Here is a 9,892-nt window from a genome sequence, read left to right on the forward strand (position 1 = left end):
ATAGTGACACACAGGTAGTCTCGAGTCGTTTCACCAAACTGGGGGTGGGTAGTAAAATACTTTAGGGACTTAAGGCCCAAACGTGCCTGCGCTGTGCTTTGGAAAGGGCAGAGGGAGTGTGTCAGTGTGTAGCGGTCTAGGGATTTTTCTTCCCTGTGGGAGTCAGTGGTGTGTGTGTGTGTGTGTGTGTGTGTGTGTGTGTGTGTGTGTGTGTCTGGTCTTTAGTCATCGGCAGCTGCATAGCTGTAATTTGTAACAGCTTCAATGCTGTAGCTTCCCTCCATTTATCCATTTGCATGTTTTACTAGAGTTGGTTACTTATTTGGGGGGCGGGGTCATGGAGGTGCACTCGTGCTTTGGTGGACTGTAGAGGTCAGAGAGCAACTCTTTAAGAATCAGTTCTTCCTACCACGTGGGAGTTTGATCCAACACAGGTCTTTGTGCTTGATAGCAAGCTCCTTTACCTGCTGAGCCATCTTGTTAGTCCAGTTTCCTTACTTGGATCCTTACAGGGAGCCGTCTCTCTCTGTAAGGCATTTGGATGCTGGTGCTGAAAACATGGTACAAATTAGCTAAGGAAATGGTTCTATCTGTAGCCTGATCTCTGCAGCGGGAAAGGGGACAGCCAGCTCAGCACTGAAGACAAGAGGGTTGTCCCTCCGTATCTCTTTAAGTTTACCTCAAGCCAGTCAGTCCCCAAGGAGGAGAGAAGCCTGATCTTTTCCAGTTCAGTGAGGCTTCAGGAGGGGAGAACCTTCCTGATGGCCTGCTGAGACAGGGTTGTGAGGGTCTTGTGACCAGTCCCTACAGAATAATTTACAGCCTGTACTACATGGATATCAAATATTCCCCAGACAGTGTCTGAGTAGACTAGGCAGGCCAAATGACTTGCTAAGCCCTTCAAGAAGAGAATGATCATATTCCTCTTTAGGATTTTATCAGGTTTCTGGCTGCCCAGGAGGGAAAAGGCACCCTCTGGTAGTGACCAGAAGATTGGAACAGGATGCACAGGGACTCTGTGGCACAGAACATTCACCAGAGCCCTTCCTTGCCACGTGCCAAGTGGCTCAGGATGCTAACACCCTTCCAGGCCATGGGCAGTACTCAGATGTGTGGGCTATAGGAAGCTGACTCTCCAGCTTGGAGTTTAACAGAGGAGAAGAATAGGGAATCTGGAATTTAGAAGCTGAGATCCAAAATGGACTTGGATACTTCTTTTTAATATAGCCGTAGCCATGGTGCAACCTCTTAAAGTCTCCGTTCTCTTCTATTAGTGAAGTAGATACTGGAGTAGATACTGACTTTCTCTATGTGCTGGGCATAGTTGAAAAACTCACTCACTAAATCCATTTTAAATAAGCCAATGGTACAGTCCATTAAATATCTCACAACCGGATACCTGTTACATGCATGACAGGCTGCACTGGACTCTGCACTCAAAATTGGGTGACATACAACTTTCTCAACCAGATGCTGAGAATGAACAGCAGTGTAAGACCTCAGAAAGGAAGACACGGGAAGAACCAGGTTAGAGCAAACAGACAAGGCTCCTTTGGGAAGTTTTACAACAGATTTTAGAGGAGGGTTGCAACAGGGACTGAGAAGCCCTTAACACTGGTTAGACAGTAGGTTTCCCTGAACAACAGACTGGAAAGGCAAGCTGAGGCCAGATGGCAAAGAACTTGGAATTCTAGGTTGTCCTTGAACTCCTGTCCTCCTTCCTCTGCTTCCTGAGTCCTGGGGTTACACAATACACGGCTCTTGTGTGGGTAGAAACTATAGATTTCTTTCTATCTCTCCTTACCCTTGGGCCTCTCACATACACCTGTACTCAAAGGCTGAGTCTACGGAGCTCAAGTGTTACACTGACTTACACTGAGCTGACTTTGTGGGAGTGGGGTGCATATGCTAGAGGTCAACCTTGGGTGTTACTCCTCAGGATGGCATCTACATTGGTTTTGAGACAAGGTCTCTCATTGGCCTGGAACTTGCCATGTAGACTAGGTTTGCTAGGTGGAGATTCCCCAGGGATCTGACTCTCCAGTGCTGCGATGGCAGGTGTGCATATATTCTGAGAAGTAAAATCAGGTGTTCACTGAGCCAGCTCCCTAGCCTCAGAACTACCATATCATCAACACGGATGGGTTGACATAATGTGTCCCTGAGTTTAGTCATTACCGTTTCACCCCTCTGAATAGTCTGACAGCTGACCAGGTCCCACCCAGCTTCACAGAGGAAGTATCATGACCTGCCCTCCATCAAGGAATATGACAAACCAAATACCATAATTTCTATAACAAATTCTATACTGAACACATCTTCTGGGTCTCAAATAGGATCTTGACGAGAGGGCTGAATAGCCACTTGCTATATGGTTTTATATTCCCTCCCCAGCAATTGACCATGAATAAAGATGGACCAACAAGCTACTTTTTTGGTCTGTCGGGCAAAGGCAAGCTGGGATACTCAGCTTTTCTCTCACTGTAGCTCATACCAAGGGACACAGAAAATATGAATTATTAACAGCTGAGATGAAAAGGATGTAGTGTTTGGGCTGAAGAGGCCATACGCAAAAGTGACTGTGGTTATTGACAGATGTTTGGGCTCTCTGTCCAGCCAGTGTCTTGGATTTTCACTAGAGTAAGTTAGGTGCTTGCTTTGGTCAAGAAAATAGAAGCACAAATGGCTTGTAATGGGTACTTTAAAAGCTAGCCTGTGCCTCACAGTATTTATTTTTCAAGATTGTCATTTCTCTGTCCTTCTGGGTTCCCAAGTGACACCTCACACACTCATACATCTTGACTAAGTCTTGGCAGACATGTAACAAAACCAAGATACAGACCTTCGTGATTTTAGATCACTGACATCTGGGGCTTGTTTGTTACTGAAACAGAGCTAGTTTCCCTGACTAATACACCCCCATAGGCCAGTTCAGATAGGAGGAAGCAGGGAGCTCTGGTCATAGAGGTAGGAGCATTCAATAGCCATGCCAAGATGAAGGGAAGCACAGTCCAGAGGGAGATTAGAGGTTATCTGATCAAATTTATTTTCAAGAAAGCCTTACACTTCTCATTTCCCAGGGACATATGAGAACGAGTGCATTCCTTGACAGTAAAAGAGCTGATCTTCTTTTTCAGTTAAAACAACAACAAAACCAAAACCAAGTAGCCAAGTAATGGTGGTGTGGGAACACACACAAGAACCTTGGATGAGAGGTTTCTTGTGAATACTGAAACTCAGCTAGAATGTCCATGCTTACCATTATTCAGTCATTTCTCCACAAGTATTTACTGAATGGTTCTTTAATTGACATAATGGAGAATTAGTATCTGGGGAGGCATATTGGCTATTTTTCTCATTCCTGAGACCAGAATACCTGACAAGAAGCACACTTAAAGAAGGGAAGATTTATTCTGGCTTACAGTCTGGGGGCAATAAAGTTTGTCACTGGGGAGGTGGGGAGGGGCGTCATGTCGGTGGGAATTTGAGGCTGCTGGTCACATTGTGTCTACAGTCAGCACAAGGAGTGCCTGTGCTCAGCTTGCTGTCCTCTGTTTATTCAGTCTAGGACCCCAGTTCATGGAATGGTGACACCTACATTCAGGGTGAGTCTCCCTACCTCAAGGAACCTAATCTAGATAATGCCCCTCAGGGTTGCAGCAAGCTGACAATCAGCATTAACCACCAGAGATGGTGAGGTATCCAAACAGCTTTCAAAAGATATTATTCCCACTCAAAATATGGACTTCTATCTTCAGAAAAAGGAATATAAGCGATCTGGTAAGGTCTGCCACATGGCTCATTAGGCATCTTAAAACAAAACCAGTACTGGGGATCAAACTCAGGACCTTGAACATGCTGGATGGATTGGGTTATATATACCCCCACTCCCTTTATTTTTGAGATAAAGTCCCATTCTGTAGTCCAGGCTGGACTCAATTTATGACAATCCTCTAACCTCAGCATCCTGAATGCTGAGATTATAGTCAGGAGTCACCAGGCCTACCTTTATGTGCACAATATTTAGGGCTTTGGGGAACGGAGGAATACAGCAAGGAGGAATGCTAGCTAGTTTCCCACCACTATCAGAAAAGACCCAAGACCATCAGCTTAAAGGAGGAGCAAAGATTTGATTAGGCTCACAGTTTGGGAGGCTTCAGTTCATGGTTAGTTGGCCTGTTGCTTTGGGCCTGTCACAAGTTAGCATGCCACAATGGCAAAGTGAGGTAGAGGCCTGTTCACCTCAAGGTAGCCAGGAAGTGAATAGGGAGGGAGGAGCCACAGTCACTGTCTCCCCTTCAAGGGTATGCCCTAATGTAACTTCCTCCCACGAGGCCTCACCAACTATGTGTTCTTTAATTTCTGAATGGCCACCAAGTCCTCAAAAACATGGCTTCTTTGTTTAGCTTTGTTTTATTTTGTTTTGTTTGTTTTTAAAGACGGAGTTTCACTGTGTCATCCTGGCTGTCCTGAAACTGCTTTGTAGACCAGGCTGGCCTCGAACTCAGAGATCTGCCTGCCTCTGCTTTGTGAGTGCTAGAATTAAAGGAGTGTGTCATTACCTCCCAGTTCAACGCATAGTTTTAGGGATGCCCAAGGTCTACACTAGAGAGAAGAAATGAATAAGTTTTTCTAGGAAAAGTACCTAAATGAAATACTGGGTAAAACTCTCTCTTTGATATATATGTATTTCCAATTATGTTACGATTGCCCCAGCCTGTGGTCTCTTACAGCTCTGAGGGTGACATGATTAGTTGGCCAGTTTTCCCCTCCACTTCTCTTCTCCCCGTCCCTCCCCTCTTCCCTCCCTCCTCTTCCTCTCCACCCTGACCTCCTTCCTCCCCTCTGTTCTTTTTTTATCCCATCTTTCTTTCGACCCAGAGTCTTTCTAAATTGTCTAAGCTGGCCCTGAACTTGATATGTAGCCTAGACTGGCCATCCCCCTGTCTCAGCATCCCAAGCACAGAGATTACAGATATGTACCCTCACACCTGGATAGTTCAATTTTCCTAGGAGAGTTTTATACCGTCCCTTTCCCTCCAGGAAGGCGCCTGTACTTAACATACTACATTCCCCAATATTTAATTATAGAAGTGAGTCAGCATGAGCGGGGGCTCCCTGACACCCTCAACAGGAATGCTTACCTGAATGTATACACGAGGGATTGCTTGTTTTAAAAAACAACAAAACAAAACAAGACTCTCATTGCCTGCTAGTCACACCTTGCTTAACAGCAAGAGCCCCTACCTGTGCCTCGCTGACTCACACAATGAAGAGAAAGTAAAGACTATAATTAAATCCAGAGACAATGCTCCTTCCACTAGGTTCTGGAATGCAGTGTGTTATACCCACGGCTCATTGTCCTACAGAACAAGATATAGCACGTTCTCTTCAGACACAGGGGAGTGTTGTTTTCCAAGGGTCATCGAGAGCCCATGGAAAACAGCCTCTGCCTGGAGCTGGGGAGGGGTGACACTCTGAGAACAATCTCTGGGGTCTCTGGGCCAGTGTAGGCATTGTATTCTGCTGAGACTCCAGAGTGTGCTAACCCTCTGGAGAGAATGGCATGGGTAAAATAATTTCCCTGGTATATTAAAGGGAAAAAAAGCACAAGGGTTTTTCTGCTTTCTGCTTCTTCTTCTGTCTCTCAATGGAAGTATCTATGTGTGGGTCTCATCAAGTTAACCAAGCCCAGTTACTGATGGAAGTTAGCCATCTTGAGAATGCTTCGCTTCTCTTTTTTTCCAAGATATGTTTTCTTTTGTGTGTGAACATGTGAGCTTATGCAAAGTCCAGAAAAGGGCATCAGAGCCCCCAAAGCTGGAGTTACAGACGGTTGAGAGATGCCACTGTGGGTGCTGGAACTTCACTTGGGTCCTCTGGAGGGGCAGCCGGTGCTCTTAACTGCTGAGCCATCTATCTAGCCATCCCTTTTCCATGTAAAGTTTTGGAAAGGGCTCTCAAGCTCATTTCCCCCTTAACCTCCCTTGTAGGAAAACTTTAGGTTGAGTGGTGTAACGGCCACACTGTAGATGCGAAAACCAAGGGCAGTGCCTGGTCGGAGTCCATGTCACTGGGAGGTGACACAAAGGTTCCTGCTCCCAACAGGAAAGCTCTGCCCCATTCATTCCTAGGCCTATTTTAATTTTTATATTTCAGTTCGTGTTTTAAAATACTATAAAAAATAAAATACTATAAGGTAAAGATCAGAAGAGAAGGGGCCCCCAAAGTTTCTTTTTCCTTTTCCCCTTGCAGAAGCAACTCAAAAGGAAAAGAGTTGGGTGGGCTCAGCTTCAGGGGGGTCTTGGTCCCTCAACCAGGAGGACATGCTGAAGGAGAGCAGTTCCAATCACAGCAGGCTAGAAAGTAAAGGGAGCAAGTGTCAGCTTTTCCTCTGCTGGCTTTTCCTCTACCAGCTTTTGCACTGCCCAGCCCCCAGCACCAGCTCATGGATGCCACAGCTTTGTTTCAGGGTCATCTTCTGCTTTCAGTTAATCCTCCCTGGAAAGGCTTTCATGAAAAGACCAGGAATGGAGCTTCATCTCCATTGGCCATGAAGATTAAGCCCAAGGCTTCCTGCCCCGCCCCCTCTGTTCTTAGTCTGGCCATGCCTGAGCCACCAACCCATCCAGGCTTTGTGTGCATGAGTGTGTGTGTGTGTGTGTGTGTGTGTGTGTGTGTGTCCAACATCGAGGGTTGAGGAGAGGATGAAAAACCCACAGCTGGGGACAGCATTCATGGCTTATTCAAGCTAAACCCATACAAAAATGAAGGCACCTCTAGCCCTTGTAGATCAGAGACGCCATCCAGCCAGCTGCAGGTCTCATGAGCTTTGAGATGGTTTTAATCATTACTTCCCAGGGAGCTCTGCATTCTTTTCATATTGAGGAGCCACCTGTTCATTTATATATATTTTGTACTTGGTTCTCAAGTTTCCACTGATGTACTTAACAGGAACACATGTGGAAGTGACCTCTGCGGAGTCACGGCAGAGGGACCTGTGTCCCAGTGAGCCCAGTGCAAAATGGCCTTGGAGGGCAGGGAAGGTGGCTCAGCTGATAAATGCTCACCTCACAGGCTGAGTCCCCAGCATGACATAAACTGGATGTCCCACAGGTTGGAATCCCAGTGCTCAGGAGGTGAAAGCAGAAAAATTACAAGTTCAAGATGATCCTTGGCTACACAGTAATGGGAGCCAGCTTTGTATATCTGAGACCCTGTCTCAAAAGGGGGTGGGGTGGGGGGAGAAGAGCTTTCCATGCAAGAACAAGAACCTGGGTTCAAGCCTCAGAACCTGTGTTTGAAAAAGCTTTGGGAGGGGGTGGGGGGGCTTGGCAGATATTTGTAATCCCCTCTCTGGGGAGCTAGAGAGAGGCAGATTCCTGGAGCTTGTTAGCCAGCCAGCCTACGGTTCCAGGCCAGTAGGGAATAGCTCCACCCCTTTTTTGTTTTATGGGGGCTTTTGTTTATTTTGTTTGAGACAGGGTCTCACTTTGTAGACCAGATTGGCCTCAGTTTCACAGAGATCAGCCTGCCTCTTCCTCCCAAGTACTGAGAATAAAAGTGTGCACCTCTGCCCAACTCTAGCTTAAGACAACAAGCAGATGGTGCCTGCAGAACAGTACTCAAGGTTGGCTTAGAGCCTACACACACACACACACACACACACACACACACGAGTGTGAAAAGTGTGCTTGTGCACGCTCGAGAGTGCACGCAAACACACACATCTCAAGACGTCTGGCCCATGTACCATATTAGTCACAACCCATATAGGTGGAGATAGGTGGAGGAGGGTGGACCAGGCACTTGTGAGGGACTGTCTGCTAGCTACACCTCTCTGAGGCTCAGGGAGTGCCTCCATGTCAAGTAAGTTTGAGGCTGACAAGCCCAGGGAACAGCTTAGAAACCTGGGACTCTATTTGGTTTGGGTTATGCACACACACACACACACACACACACACACTTCTAATATTGCATGTGGCTGCCCAGCTCCTCCACTTACATGGGCAATGCACACATGTCTCTCTGTGAACAATGCACCTGGCGACCAATCATGGACACCCCCACCCCCTGGCCCCCGGCCTGGCTGAGCTACACATATGCCTCTTTCCAAAAAATGAAATAGTTTTCTCCTCCCCTAACAACGATCAAACCTCACCGTTTCTGTTGGAACAGATTTCACATGCCTAGCTATGCAGAACGGAAAGGCAGGTCCAGCCTGAGCTGGCTTTGGGTGCCTGTGCAGTGAGACACACTGCTCTCCAAGTGAATTTCTAGGGAAAGTCCCCTATTTACCATCTCTTAAAAATGTTTTTAGATTTTTTAAATTTTTAATAATTTATGTGTATTAGCATGTTACCTCCATGTATATTTATGTATGTTTATGCACTGTGTATATTTCTGGTGCCTGTGAAGGCTAACAAGAAGGAACTAGATTCCCTGGGACTGGAGTTACTGGCAATTGTGAGCCACCATGTGGGTGCTGAGAATCAAACCTGGGCCCTCTGCAAGAGCAGTAAGTCTCAACTGCTGAGCCAATTCCCAAGCCCTGCTATTTATCATCTTATACATACGGATAGTTGAGTGCCCACAGGTAATACCAGATGCATTATGGGGAGCAACATGTGCTGAAGAAAAAAATGACCATGTAACCTAGTCTATCAACCAAAATAGAGAACCACCCAAACTATGTCCCTCAGAGCCACCCAAGCTATGTCCCTCAGCTCTTCCTTCCTTTAAACCTCATACAAAGAGATCTCACACAGTAACCTACTCTCTGCTGTCTTCACTCATGTAGCCCGCTGTCCTGAAGTGTATTCATATCTATTCCATCGTTCTCAACAGGGTTGTCTTGACACTTTTGCAAATCTATTTGGGACTTTATTTTTATTCCAAGAAGCCAAGAACCTAGAAATTCCCAAATCTTGATCCCGACCAAGTATCAAGTTCAAATTCAGATGTCTGGTGTCCTGTTTCTGGGACTCTTTGTCAGACCCACTGCCAGAAGCTCATTTTTCTGGAGAAGTGATTTGGTTGGGAATGTTTTGGTGGATAACAGAGTGAGCAGAGGACTTGCTTTTGTAAGGATTCTTTTTTGGTAAGATATTTTCCGCAAGGCTTACCAATGGGTCTTTCTGTTCTCCTTAAGACAGCCTGTGGTTTTTTGTTTGTTTGTTTGTTTTTTAAAAACATAGCTTTTTATTGGTCTAACCTGGTCTAACCCACATGCCTAGTGAGAGGCTTGGTCAGCTTTCTCCATCTGCCCTCCAGTCTTCCCTCTGTTGAGAGCTCCTGGCTTGCCCCAGGAAAGAAGAGTGTCCTGAGCAGGGGTTGGCAGACATTCAGTTGGGACCTGAGGGGCTCAGGGTGATGGAGAGATGGGGCCGCTGGGCAGAGGAAGGGCAGTACCCTGCACAGCCCCTGCGGTGACAGGATGTGAGGGATCAGAAGGGAAGGCGCTTCCCAGCAGCTCCTACTGTGCCCTCCGAGCCATCAGCATCTCCCGGATATTGTCCTCAGCCTCCTTGACACTCTGCTCCAGGTAGGACTTCTTCTGCTCCAGCTCTTTAATTTTTTCTTCTGCTATTTTCTGTTTTTCTAACAGCTGGTTGTGAATTACTTCCTTGGACTGTAGAATAAACATTCTTCCTACACCTTCGTACATGTTAGTCTCATCTACCAGAGTCATGATCTCTGTGTCCGTAAGGTGTGCGTGCTTTTTCGTTCTGTTTAGCTGTTCAATCTGTATGTCTGCAAGCTTCACCTTCTGTTGAGTATCGATAACTTTGGCTTGAAGCTCTGTGAAGGCCTTCTTCAACTCCAGATCCACGGAGGCGGCCATATTGGAGCACTCTCTGCGCCTGCGCTAGAGGCAAGCCGGAAAGGGCCT

The 9,892-nt window shown here is 46.5% G+C and overlaps 1 pseudogene across 1 annotated transcript; it reads right to left on the reverse strand.

Annotated features, from left to right (window-relative positions):
• Positions 1 to 9,020: 9,020 nt before the first annotated feature.
• On the reverse strand, positions 9,021 to 9,875 carry LOC110302094 (annotated as a pseudogene). The gene has a single exon (XR_002378771.2). The product of XR_002378771.2 is annotated as a prefoldin subunit 1 pseudogene (transcript).
• Between the last annotated feature and the right edge of the window lie 17 nt (positions 9,876 to 9,892).

The sequence above is a fragment of the Mus caroli genome, chromosome 9 (assembly GCF_900094665.2).
Source record: "Mus caroli chromosome 9, CAROLI_EIJ_v1.1, whole genome shotgun sequence".
Taxonomy (NCBI): domain Eukaryota; kingdom Metazoa; phylum Chordata; class Mammalia; order Rodentia; family Muridae; genus Mus; species Mus caroli.